Genomic DNA, 14,558 nt, shown 5'->3' on the forward strand with positions numbered 1-14,558 from the left:
AAAAGGGAAGACTCCCAAACTCTTTTTATGAGGCAAGTATCATCCTATTTTCAAAACCAGGTAAAGATACAACAAAGAAAGAAGACTATAGGCCAATATCTCTGATGAACACAGATGCTAACATCCTCAACAAAATATTGGCAAACTGCATCCAGCAATACATTAAAAAGATCATACACGATGATCAAGTGGGATTCATTCCAGAGATGCAAGGATGGCACAATATTCACAAATAAATAAATGTAATACATGACATAAAATGAAGGACAAAAATCACATGATCATATCAAGGGGTCTGAAAAAGTACTTGATAAAATCTGGCACACATTTATGATAAAAACATTCAGCAAAGTGGGAGTAGAGGGAGCATATCTCAACATCATAGGGCCATATATGAGAAACCTATAGCCAACATTATACTCAATAGGCTAAAACTAAAAGATTTCCACTGAGGATCAGGAAAAAGACAAGGGTATCCACTCTTATTCAACATAGTACTGGAAGTTTTAGCCACTGTGATCAGACAAGAAAAAGAAATAAAAGGTACCCAAACTGGAAAGGGGGAAGTAACTGTCATTATTTGCAGACGACATGATAGCATACATAGAAAACCGTATAGTATTCACCAAAAAAATACTCAACCTAATAACTGAATTTGGCAAAATAGCAGGATACAAAGTCAGTATTCAGAAATCTATGGCATTTTTGTACACCAAGAATGAAATACCAGAAAGAAAAATTAGGGGAAAAGTCCTATTCACTATAGCAAGAAGAAGAATAAAATACCTGGGATTAAATTTAACCAAGGAGATAAAAGATCCATACTCAAAAAACTATAGAACACTGAAGAAAGAAATTATAAAGATAGAAATAAATGGAAGCACATACTGTGTTTTTTTATTGGAAGAATTAACATCATTAAAATATCCATAGTACCCAAAGCAATCTATAGATTCAATGCAATTCCTATTAAAATACCAGTGGCATATTTCACAGATGTAGAACAAAAATTTCAAAAATTTATATGGAACCAAAAAACACTCCAAATAGCCTCAGCAATCTTGAGAAAGAACAAAGTAGGAGGGATCACAACACCTGATATCAAACTACATTACAAGGCCATTGTAATAAAAAAGTCTGGTACTGGCATAAGAAGAGACACATAGATCGATGGAACAGAATAGAGAGCCCTGAAATAAATCCATTTCTCTATAGTCAATTAATATTTGACAAAAGGGGCCGGAACATACAATGGAGTAAAAATAGACTCTTCAATAAATAGTGTTGGGATAACTGGACAGGTGCATGAAAAAAAAATGAAACTAGACCACTAACTAACACCATACACCAGAATCAATTCAAAATGGATAAAAGGCTTAAATATAAGTCGTGACAACATAACAGTCCTAGAGGAAAACATAGGCAGTAAAATTCAGATATCTCACACAGCAATATTTTGTCAATATATCTCCTAGGAAAAGGGAAAAAATAAACATATTGGACTATAACAAACTAAAAAGCTTCTGCACAGCTAAAGAAACCATCATAAAATGTAAAGGGAACCGACCATATGGGATAACACATTTACCAATGATACATCGGACAATGGTTGATCTCCAAAACATATAAATAACTCATACAGCTCAAACCAGGAAGACAACCAATTAAAAATGGGCAAAAGACCTGAACAGACACTTCTCCAAGGGACATACAGAGGGACCATTAGACATCTGAAAAGATGCTCAACATTACTAGCCATCACAAAGATGAAAATTAAAACCAAAATGAGGTATCACCTCACACCTGTCAGAATGACCATCATTAATAAATCTACAAACAAGAAGTGCTGGCGAGGATGCAGAGAAAAGGGAACCCACTGCACTATTGATGTGGTAAACAGTAAGGAATTTCCTCACAAAACTAAAAATGGAACTGCCTTTTGACACAGCAATTGTGCTGCTGGCAATATGCCCTAAAAATCCCAAACCACGATAAGCTTTCCTGAGCTTCCAGCCAAGATGGAGGCATAGGTGGACACACTGCGCCTCCTCGCACAACCAAAAGAAGGACAACAACAATTTGAAAACAAAAAACAACCAGAACTGACAGAAAATAGAACTGTATGGAAGTCCGACAACCAAGGAGATAAAGAAGAAACATTCATCCAGACCGGTAGGAGGGGCGGAGACAGGCAGCCAGGGCGGGGAGGACTCCTGTCGGGGCTGCGGCTGGCAGACCCAGCAATGTGGCAGATTGTGCAACAGGGCAGGCAGTGTGGCAGCTAGCATACCCCGTGGCCCCACATTTGCGCATAGATAGATCGGGAAGAACAGTGTGGGGAGCAAAGCAGACAGCGCAACCCAGGGCTCCAGCGCAATAAAGCCTCAAACCTCTCAGTGAAAACACCCGTGGGGGTTGAGGCAGCAGTGGGAAAAACTCCCAGCCACACAGGAGAGTTCATTGGAGAGACCCACAGGGGCCTAGAATGTACACAAACCCACCCACTCGGGAATCAGCACTAGAGGGGCACAATTTGATTGTGGGTGGCGGAGGGAGTGACTGAAATCTGACAGAAAATGGAGCAGGCGCCATTGCTCCCTCTCGGCCCCTCCCCCACGTACAGGGTCACAGTGCAGCGACCAGCGTTACCCCGCCCAGGTGAACACCTAAGACTCTGCCCCTTTACTTAACAGGCACACCAAGACAAAAAAAATGGCCCAAATAAAAGAACAGATCAAAGCTCAGAAAAAATACAAGTAAGCAACGAAGAGATAGCCAACCTATCGGATGCACAGTTCAAAACACTGGTAATCAGAATGCTCACAGAATTGGTTGAATTTGGTCACAAATTAGATAAAAAAATGAAGGCTATGCTAAAAGAAACAAAGGAAAATGTACAGGGAACCAATAGTGATGGGAAGGAAACTGGGACTCAAATCAACAGTGTGGACCAGAAGGAAGAAAGACATCTAACCAGAGAAGAATGAAGAAACAAGAATTCAAAAAACTAAGGATAGGCTTAGGAACCTCCAGGACATCTTGAAACGTTCCAACATTTGAATTATAGGGGTGCCAGAAGGAGAAGAGGAAGAACAAGAAATTCAAAACTTATTTGAACAAATAATGAAGGAGAACTTCCCCAATCTGGCAAAGGAAATAGACTTCCTGGAGGTCCAGCAAACTCAGAGAGTCCCAAAGAAGCTGGACCCAAGAAGGAACACACCAAGGCACATCATAATTACATTACCCATGATTAAACAAAAGGAGATAATCTTAGAAGCAGCAAGAGAAAAGGAGACAGTTACCTACAAAGGACTTCCCATAAGACTGTCAGCTGATTTCTCAAAAGAGACCTTACAGGCAAGAAGGGGCTGGAAAGAAGTATTCCAAGTCATGAAAGGCAAGGACCTACATCTAACATTACTCTATCCAGCAAAGCTATCATTTAGGATGAAAGGGCAGATAAAGTGCTTCTCAGATAAGGTCAAGTTCAAGGAGTTCATCATCACCAAGCCCTTATTACATAAAATGTTAAAGGGATTGGTCTGAGAAAAAGAAGATAAAAAAATATGAACAGTAAAAATGACAGCAAACTCACACTTATTAACAACCACACCTAAAACATAAACAAAAGCAAACTAAGCAAACAACTAGAACAGGAACAGAACCACAGAAATGGAGATCACATGGAGGGTTATCAACAAGGGAGTGGGAGGGGGAGGGAGGGGGGAAAGGTACAGAGAACAAACAGCATAAATGGTATGTAGAAAATAGACAGGGGGAGGGTAAGAATAGTGTAGGAAATGTAGAAGCCAAAGAACTTACAAGTATGACCCATGGACATGAACTATAGGGGGGGAATGTGGGAGGGAGGGGGGTGGGCAGGAGGGAGTGGAGTGAAGGGGGGGAAATGGGACAACTGTAATAGCATAATCAATAAATATATATATATTTTAAAATAAGCTTTCCTTTTAAAATACAAAAAAAAATCCCAAATCACCAGTTCAAATGACCTATGAACCCCTATGTTCATAGCAGCAGTTTTTACATTAGAGCCAAGTGCTGGAAACAGCCTAAGCACTCATCAGTAGATGAGAGGATCAAAAAACTGTGGCACATTTACACAGTGGAATACTACGCAGCAAAAAGAAAGAATGAACTCCTACCTTTTGTGACATCGTGGATGGAACTGAAGAGTATATGATAAGTGAAATAAGCCAGTCGGTGAAAGACAAATACCAGTAAGTAGGGACTGTCAAGAGAGGAGGGGAGGGGAGAAGAGAGATGGTTTCTGCCCCATTCTTGTTCATTAATCATCTTTTAGAAGCTAGATACAACAAATTTTTATATAATTCCATGCAGGAAAAAAAATCATACATCACTTTAGATAAATCAACTCCTGTCCCTGACAGCAAACTTAGGGTACTAGCCTGTAGGATCACTAACACAGCATTTTCTTTACATTCTTGATGCTTTTTAGGCTCCTAGCCCATGGCTTGGAGATTCTTAAAAGACAATAGGATTAACTTATTGTTTTACCATGTGGATTTTTAATAAGTAGCCCCATAACCTTCCTAAAGATTATTCACAAAACATTAATTATAGAACTGCAAAACTTTTAAGTCTGATTGGTTTTGTGTTATAATACTACACTGTCAAAGTGGCCTTTGGGGACATTTTTAACTTACGAAGACCACTCATGATTTCCCAAAGAATTTTATTCCAAGCATGTCTGTACAATTTCTCAGTGAATATTAAACATTCAGATAGCTTCACTGCTAGCAATTAAGACCCATATTTATAACTATCCTCAAAAACTCATGAAAACGTTTGTATCTCAGAACTCCCCAAGAGTGAAATTATAATCAGAAAAATCACCATTTTTAGAGATTGAGCACAGTGTTTCTCAAAGTGTGGTCAAAAGATCACGTACACGAGAATCAACGGGGCAGAAGCAGGCTGGTGGGAGTGTTGCTTGTTAAAACCATTCTGGGACACTTTGCCAGATCTAATAAATCCGGATCTCCAGGGATAGGGGCCATTAATCCACATTTTAAATAGGATGTCCAGGTAATTCTTATATACCCTAATGCCTACACACCCCTTAGCTACTTGAACCAACTCTTGCTATCACAAAGCCATAAAAAATATGGGATCCTCACAGTTCATCGCATGTGTAATATACAAAAAAGAGTAATAAAGAACAAATATTTAAAATGAAAAAGGAGACAGAATTTAGATTCCAGTGTAGACTGCAATTCTCTACCTACAAGCAGTGTTACCCATTACTTGTACCTATACTGAAGATACCAGTATCTCTTCAGTCCTTCAACTTGAAACACAGCATACTGTAAGAGGAATGCCATCCCTTCATAAAGATTAAAGGATGTTCTGGCATGTGATGAAGTTTTCACTAATTCTTTCTCAACATTGTGACTTTGTCACCAAAATCAGGCAAAGTGGTTCTCAACCACTTTGAATTGCTTGGGCCAGTGGTTCTCAAACTTGATTTGCATTTAGAATCACCTGAAGAACTTGTTAAAACAGACTACTGGCACTGCTGGTCCAGACAGCCAACTTTGAAAACCACGGGCTATCTAACTGTGGTGTCCTCCCAACCAGCACTATTTACAATTCACTGTGGAGTTCAGTGATGCTAAACAATGGTTCTATCTGGCAAATGCCCTAACCACATGCTGTATGGCACTGGTGGCAAACAAGGCCCATGGGCCAAATCCGGCCCAGCACCTTGTTTCTACCCGGTGGCAGTGCAGAACTCTCGCTTAACTGTTAAGGAGTAGTTACATTTATACAGTCCTAAATTACATTCGGCCCTTTGAAGGCAACCACGAGGCTGGTGTGGCCGCTGGTGAAAATGAGTTTGACACCCCTGCTATATGGCTTCTTGTATAGGAATCTTGCTGCTCAGTATCTTCAAGAAGTTCCCATCCTTCAAAACTTTTAGAACAGGTGATAAACTTGTCTTTTCTTGGCAACTTGGCAGGGATAAACACCCTTCCTTTCTCTCCCCCAATTCCTGCCTCTGTCTGACCCTGCAGCACCCTCTTCCTGCCCTGCATGGACAACCCTTCTGTCCTCTATAGGATACTATATACTTAGAAAGGGCAAGAGGTCCCTCTGTTCCTGTCTTAGGGAACTACACTTCCTTTAACAGGAAATCAACACAGGTTCCTACCAGTTTATTTGGTGATTGTTACAGGGCTAATTCCAACCTGGATAATTCCACTAGTTTTTAAAACACTATAGGAGGAAAGGACAAGTTCAGGAAACTAATAATGTTAGAAAAAGAGTAGAGAAACACTTAGTGGACAAAGTAAGGAAATAAACATCCAGAAAGTCTTAGTTCTGGTTTCATTTCAGAAAATCTTAGGCTCTGTAACTATTGGCTATTTTCTCTCTCTCCCAAAATTATCTGCTCAGTGCCAACAACCTTCACTTTCACCCCACTCAGCAAACCAATGGTTCATTCTTGACATTTACATTACTTACATCAGCAACATCTCTGAAATATTTAATTTCCATTGTCCAATTTCAGAACATGACTGCCTATTCTCTCTACTCTTTCTTTTGCTTACTCCTCAATTCTTTAACTTATTTCATTGAAACTCATTCTTCAATCCATCTGATTCAGGACTGTAGGGCAGTGTTTCCAGTCGAGGGTGATTTTGTCCCTCAGAGGACATTTGGTGATGTCTGGAGACATTTTTGATTGTCACAGCTGGAGGGGCCATCTGGTAGGTACGGGTCAGGGATGCTAAACATCCTACAATGCACAGGAGAGCAGAGAATTAGTAACGTTTCTGAAGTTCAGAATCCCTGCTCTGTGGCCTTCCTTACATAATGTGGTTCATTTCTTCGATCACTCTTAGAACATTTAACCTCAATTCTCGTGCCTTTTCATCCTTCTGACACACCTGCTCTATAAAACCTTACCTTCAACCAAATGAATCATCCACATTTTCTACTTCTACACTTGGTGTACTGAGCTCAACAAAAGTTAAGTAAACAAACAAATAAATATTACACAACCACAAAAATGGCTGACATTACATATTTACAGATTCCAACCTCAGCTCAACTCTCAGCAGTACCAGGCAGGCAATCCTTTTGTCTCTCTCTAGTCACCCACTCCACTCCTATTCTTTCAGTTTAAAATTTTAAACTTCTACCTCTCCCCTCAACCCCCATCCCACCAAATCAACACTTATATCAGCAAATTCACCTGCTTCACTTAAGATATTTTGCTACCATCAGACAAGAACTTCCACATATTCTTAACCTACACTATGAATTTATTTACATTTATCCTTACCCTTCTCCCTATTCCTTCTAGGAGAGTTGAAGAAGTGTCCCTCCTGTCCCACTATACTCTGATCATCGCCTTTGCTCTTCTCTTGCTGGCATCCCCTGGGATTGGCTTCATCAACCATTCAGCCCGCTAAGTCCTCTACCTCAACTTCTTTCTCTTTACCAGCTCTTTTCACCTCAGAAATAAGTGAATGTTCTAATCTCTTCTTAGGGGAAAAGAAACAAAAATGAACAAAAACCATTCCCTATTTCCACATCTCCCTCTAACTCTTCTCTCGCTCCATAGAGCCAAATTCCTTAAAAGAACTGTCTTCACTTCCTATTCTCATTACTCTATCTCCCTTTCAGTCCCATTACTCACTGCTCACATCCCTACTATGCCACTATAACTTCATAGTTAGGAAGCAAATGGCTTCCTAGTTATCAATGTTATTGGGTTCTTTCAGCCTTATTTTTGGAGCATTAACACACATTACCATGTCCTCCTCAAAATTCTCTTCTCTTTTGGTATTTGCTCCAAAATACCAAAACCATACCATTCTCTCCTCTATGTCCTCCTACCTCTTTCGTCCTTCCTCTTCCCATATCTTAGATGTTGGTGTATTCTGTAGCTCTACCTTCAATCTGTCTCACTTGTATGTTCAATCCATGCTCTGTCCATTTCAAATTCATATACCCTGCTCTGATCTCATCTAAGTTTTTCTGGTAAATGAAACTATCATCTTACTCAGTTACCCAAGGTAGAATCCTGAGGATCATCCCTGATTTCTTACTTTCAACCTACACATAAACAACTGCAAAGTCCTATCACTTTAAACTACGAATCTCTTGGATCCTTCATATCTGGTCATTCTCTCTGCAACCTATCTAATTCAGGTCATTATCTCTTACCCAGAACATACTACTACAAGAAGAATGATAATAAAGTACATTTGAGTCAGGTGAAGATTAAAAAAGCACATGAGCTAAAAAACTTGGAAGTCCCCTCTTACAAGTAAAGATTTTACACCAATATGAAGTATGATTCAAAAGAACAGAATATTGGTATTCTTTCTTTTAAAAAATGGATTATAACACTATATGAATATAGGCAAATCATTTAATCATCCCAGACTTCAGAATCCCAACTGCCAAATGAAGAATAAGAGATATATTGAAGGATCCTTTCAATACTAACATTCATTCTGTAGTTCTATTTCTACCAGACATCACTCAAACAGTTCATACCCCCAAATACACACTACACTTGCCACATACACAAGATATTATTGGCGCCAAAAGAAACAGGTTGATATGTCTCCTTGGCTGCCACAATATATCAAGCATATCCTGATCCCCATCAATTTCAAAAACTAAACCTTCAGTTGCAAGTGTCAAAGAAAATGTAAGCCAAAAAAAAAGGAAAGAGAAATCATAATGAAATTGATTATATATATAAATGCTATTTCAAAATGATTTCTTCACTCTTAGAAAATCAAGCAACACAGAGTAATGCGGTAGTAACAACATGAGTGTGCCATAAACCAGTGTGACGGTCAATAACAAAATTAGAATAAAAAGCACCTTCTGCCCACAGCACAGTAATGTGGGAATTGTCCAATATTCTAAAGTCCATACAATCTATATGCAATATGACATCATTAAAATTTCAGGATCTGTTTTTCAAAGACAAGGCTCTCAGAGAAAGATGATATAAACTAAGCTGTGAAAATGTAGCCTAAATTCCATTCATATGCTATCCCCCCAATCAAAGGAGAGGCACCTGTTACCCTTTTGACAGTTTGGGTTCAGTTGCTCTTCTATTGCCTACCAAGCTCAGAAGTAAGGTTCTGTTTTAAAGATCATATGGAAGGAGAGTGTAGCAGGCAAAACAATTTACATTGCAAAGCTAATACTGACCTAAGTAAGAGTCAACTCTGGAGCCACACAGCCCAGGTTCAAATCACAATTTCCCCACATATCAGCTTCATAATTTTAACAATTAATTTAATTTCTCTTTGCCTCAGTTTCTTCATCTGTAAAACTGAACAATGAGAGCACCTACTTCACAGGTAAAGTGTTTCGAACAATGTCTGGCATACTGTACCACTAAAGAAATGCTAGTAATGTTATGATTATTTTGTTCTATTTTTAGACTAAACATTAAATGAGAAGAAAAATAACACTGTAATGTATGCTCAAGTTCCAGTTTAACATTGTTACTATGTATTTTGTTCATAGTTCACTAACAATGATATTTCAGTAGGTATCTCCATTTCTATCCTCCAGTAGCTCACAGTCAAATCATATCACCAAGTATTAAGTTCATACCACATGAAATGAGAAGTATAGAGTCATAATTCACATAAAAACAGACACACAGATGAATGGAACAGAATAAAAAGCCCAGAAATACATGCACAGATATAAAGTCAATTAATTTATGGCAAAGGAGTTAAGAATATACAATGGGGAAAGGGCAATCTCTTCAATAATTGATGATGGGAAAATAGGACACGCACCTGCAAAATAATGAAAATGGACATTATTTGACACCTTAAAAAAATTACTCAAAATAAAGACCTGAATGTAAGACCTGCAACCATAAAATTCCTAGAAGAAAACATACATGGTAAACTCCTTGATGAAGGTCTTCGAGTTTTTAATTTTTTAAACTGACACCAAAAGCAAAAGCAACAAAAGCAAAAAAAAAAAAAAAAAAAAAAAAAAGAAAGAAATGAGGCTACTCATACTAAAAAGCTTCTACACAGCAAAGAAAACCATCGACAAAATGAAAAAGCAACTTACTGAACGGGAGAAACTATTTGCAAAGCATGTAAGGGGTTACTATCCAAAACATATCCAAAACATATAAATAACTCATAGAAATCAAAAGAAAAAAAAAGATTAAAAATGGGTAAGTCTCAAGAGACATTTTTCCAAAGAAGATGTACACATTGTCACCAGGTACATGAGAAGATGCTCAGCGTCCCTAATCATCAGGGAAATGCAAATCAAAACCACAATGAGATGCGACCTCACATCTGTTAGAATGACTAGACTAGAAATAATAAGTGCTGTGAGGATGTGGAGAAAAGGGAACCACTGTGCACTGTTGGTGAGAATATAAACTGGTGCGGCCACTGTGGAAAACAGTATGGAGGTCCCTTGTAAAATTAAAAATACAACTACCATCTGATCCAGCAATTTCACTTGTGCATATTTATCCAAAGAACAGGAAAACCATGCCGTGTTCACTGCAGCATTATTTACAACAGCCCAGATACTGAAAACACCTAAGTGCCTACTGATGGATGAATGGGTTAAAAAATTGTGATTATATATAAATGTATTCAGTCCATTGATGGATGAATAAAAAACTATGCATCACAATTTCTTTATATATACAATGGAATATTATTCCACCATACAAAGAATGAAATCTTGCCATTTGTAACAACATGGATGGACCTCAAGGGAATTATGCTAAGTGAAATAAGACAGAGAAAGACAAATACCATCTTATATGTGGAATCTAAAAATAAATAATTTTTTTTTAAAAAAAACAAGCTCATAGTACACTGGTGGTGACCAGTGGAAGGGATTGGGAGCCAGAAGAAATGGGTGACTATGTGTGATTTTTTTTTAGTTTAGTTTGAATAAATTTTAAAATAAAGGAAAAAATTTAAAGCATAATTCATATGCATCAAAAGTATACCATATGGTATATACATACAATGAAATATTAATGATCCATAAAAAGAAATTCTGATATATGCTACAACATGGATAAACCTTGAATGCATGCTAAGTGAAATAAAACAGACACAAAAGGATAGTGCGTGATTCCACCTACATGTGGTACTTAGAACAGGGACGTTCAGAGATGAAAGTAGAATAGGGGTTAAGAGGGGCTGGAGCAGGGAGGAGGTGTGGGGAGAAGGTGAAGGGCAAGGAGATTTATTGTTTAATGGGTATGGAGCTTTTACTTGGGATAATGAAAAATTGTGGAAATGGAAAATAGTGATAATTAAACAACATTGCAAATGTGCTTAGTGCCAATGAATTGTACACTTAAAAAATGGTTAAAATAGTAAATTAACACAACAAAACATCTTTAAAAAAATATAGCCTATATTTTCAACAGTAAGTTTTAACCCTAATGGTATTAAAGGATAGACCACTTATTCTCAAGTTCCTCACTATGGACACCACAGGAGTCAGGATCAACTCTTAGCTGGCCTTGGTTTAAAATGTACTCCTGAAATGAGTGCATACCTTGCAAATTTCATAAGGAATATTATTTCACTTTGTTGATAAATTCCTTTTATTTTTTAGCTCCTTGAAGGGAGAGAGAAAAGGAAAGAGAAATATGCTGAAGAAATACCTTTACGAATGGCATGTATACGATGGTGGTTTTATAAGGAGGTAGTTGTCCACAGACAACCAACATAGCATGAGTACAAAAGTACACCAGCGCAGGCACCATAAATGAATGTGTAAACAACTGACATTCGATTCAAAAGTAGAGAGGGTTTCCACCTATTGGAAAACCATAATTTAAACCACTGTAATACGCCTCAAATTCAAAACCAAAGTTAAAAGTCCATTATTATGGACTTTTATTAAAAGTCCTTTATTATGTGATACACATAATAAAGTGAAATATTTGAAATATCTACCCCAAATGTTCCAAGAAAAAGGTTTATTGCATTACTAAAATGATAAAATAACTTAATAAATTAACATTTTTCTAAAATGGCCTAAGATAAGGGATTCCACTGAAAAATAATGTAATTCTCTAGTACACTGGTAATTACCATGTATCAAATATCACTGAAGAAATAACAATTTTCAAAGACGTATAATGAAATTTTCAAAGAATCTATGGTCAAAACCAAACTAATAATACCAGAGTGGGGCAAAAGTAGGTTTACAGTTGTTCATATGGAAAATAGTACAATAATTAGTAAATAATAACACAAGAAGAAAGTTGTTTCATGTACTCACAACTGTAAACCTTTCACCCCACCCCATATTAGCAAACACATATGTGGCTCTTAAAATAAGCCTGGTTTGTTCTAAGCTCTTTACATATACTAACTCATTTTTTCCTCACAATCTTCTGACAAAAGTATTATTTCTATTTCACAAGGAAACTGAGGTGTAAAGGGGTCAACTACCTTGCCCTGGCCCACTGTCTTGCCATACTCAGTTGAGCAAAGAATTGAATCCTGGAGGTGTGGTCTACCCATCCCTGCTTTTAATTGCAATGGTTTCCTATCTCGTGGTGACATCAAGGAATGGACAACATCAAGTATAGGCAAACTCAAAATGCAAAACAGTTTGGGGGTCAAATATAATAAAAGCTTTTAGGAAATCATCACACTACAACAGAGTGCAATAAATGATTCATAATGAGTGCTCTGAGACATAGGGAAAATTAAAATATGTTTAGCATACTTAGGGTTTTAAGAAGAAATTGTTTAGTACACTTAAAATTTCTTGATCCAAAACAATCAAAATACTTTTTTAAAAAGTACTTTAAAAAAGGCTTTGAAGTCATACACAAACATGAACTTAAAGCCTGGGTCCAACACTTAGTTATTATGAATATTATATGAATATTATGAATAATTTCACACAACTGAGCCTCAGTTGCCTTCTATGCAAATTGATCATAATAATTCCTAACTCACCATGTTGTGTGAGCTAAGGAGAAAACACATGCAAAGTGTTGAACACAGTCCCGTGGGATTTAGCAGATTGGCAACAATGAGTGACCACTATTATTCTGTAAACATTCTTCTTTGTCCACTAAATATGAGAAACAAGCTTACCAATTGGCAAGTCATTTGGGAGGCTTTGCAGAATTGTATTAAGTAGATATGCCCTATTCAAAAATGGAGTGTATTAAAGTACAAGAAAATACAAAATCAAACTATCAATGAGAGAAAAAGAGTTCAGAATCCTTCTAGTTGGTTTTGGAATATAACCTGTATTCCTTTACAAACAATATAAATCCTGTTGGTTTTTGTGGTCTAAATATTTCTACTAGGTTTCGGTTCCTTATCTATTTTGATAGTTACCTTTTCAAGCATAATTGTCATCAGTGCTTGGAAACCAAAAAGAAATCCAGGAACAAGGAGCATTTTTTTTTTAATGAAGTGCTATACCTATTCCTTCTATCTCAACAGGTGATTGGACCCATGTTGATCATTTATCCCAACAGATTTTCACATCGCTGCTCCATCCCCTTACTCAACAAATACATGCATTACTGGGCAAAACTCCAGACTGACAGAATGAATGCTCTTCAGGCACACCAAAACTCGAAACTTGGTGCTGTCGGTAAGGATCCTTGGGGAATGGGGCGGGGTGGTGGTGGATGGGTTTCTCAGCATGTGGAAACAAACAGAATTGGGAACTGTTTTGTCTCCTTACACAAGACTGGAGATGAACCTTCGGGGCTCGGAGCAGAGAGAGGTTAGGTGAAATGGGCCTGGAGGCGAGAGGAAGGAGGTGGCAACTGTAGGCTGAGGAAGGGTCTGTGTCACTGGGGAGAGACTCAGTGCCCAACACCACCCTGAGAGCCGAGGCGGAGAGACGTGGCGCTCAGTCCAGTCCCCAGGACGGGTTCAGTTTCTAGGAGTCTGGAACGGAGGAGAGAGAATGGGGAGCCCGAGACCGAAGAAAGATGAGAGTAGGGGCAAGCTCCCGTTCGCCTTCAGAATGGGATGTTACTGTGCCCACAGCCAACCCGGGGCGGGAGATGAAGAAAGCAGGGATCCATTAAGGACCGCACAGGTTACCTGTCTCAGCTGCCTGCCCCAAGGTCTCCACTTCCGTAGACTCAGAGTTACTACAGGCTACCGGGGCACGTGCCTAGTTACGTAATCCATGCGCGCCGGTACCGTGGTAGGCCTGTCCCGCCCCTTGGGAGGACGTAGACGGAGAGGCCCGGGGCGGGGCAGTTTGCGCAGGCGCGGACAGGAACGGCTGGAACAGCTTGGCTGTATTGAGTTCTCTTAGGGTTGCTCTGTTACCCAACAAACTACTCCTAATTGCAAAATCTTGTTGCCACTTAAGAAAAAAAGTTATTGAAGTACAAAATTACACTTTTCATTCCTTTTTTTTCCCCCTCCACCTCTGTTGTGTATGACTGTTGTTTACGTATTCATTCTGCTACAGTTTATTCAAGTCCTCTATGTCCCAGGCAAGCCCTGGTACACAGTATGGCATACACCAGT

The 14,558-nt window shown here is 38.4% G+C and overlaps 1 protein-coding gene across 7 annotated transcripts in view; it reads right to left on the reverse strand.

The window, feature by feature from the left end:
- Positions 1-14,241, reverse strand: part of AOPEP (aminopeptidase O (putative)) — a 437,655-nt gene extending 423,414 nt beyond the window's left edge. For 4 of the 7 annotated variants that reach the window (XM_071221641.1, XM_053925241.2, XM_053925265.2 and 1 more), the window contains exons 1-3: positions 14,121-14,208; positions 6,511-6,784; positions 4,167-4,252 (exon numbers count right to left, since the gene is read on the reverse strand). The gene's annotated coding sequence lies outside the window, so the exon portion shown is untranslated. The other 3 variants (XM_053925242.2, XM_024558404.4, XM_045193618.3) reach the window with 3 other exon arrangements.
- Positions 14,242-14,558: the final 317 nt, after the last annotated feature.

The sequence above is a fragment of the Desmodus rotundus genome, chromosome 1 (assembly GCF_022682495.2).
Source record: "Desmodus rotundus isolate HL8 chromosome 1, HLdesRot8A.1, whole genome shotgun sequence".
Classification (NCBI taxonomy): Eukaryota; Metazoa; Chordata; class Mammalia; order Chiroptera; family Phyllostomidae; genus Desmodus; species Desmodus rotundus.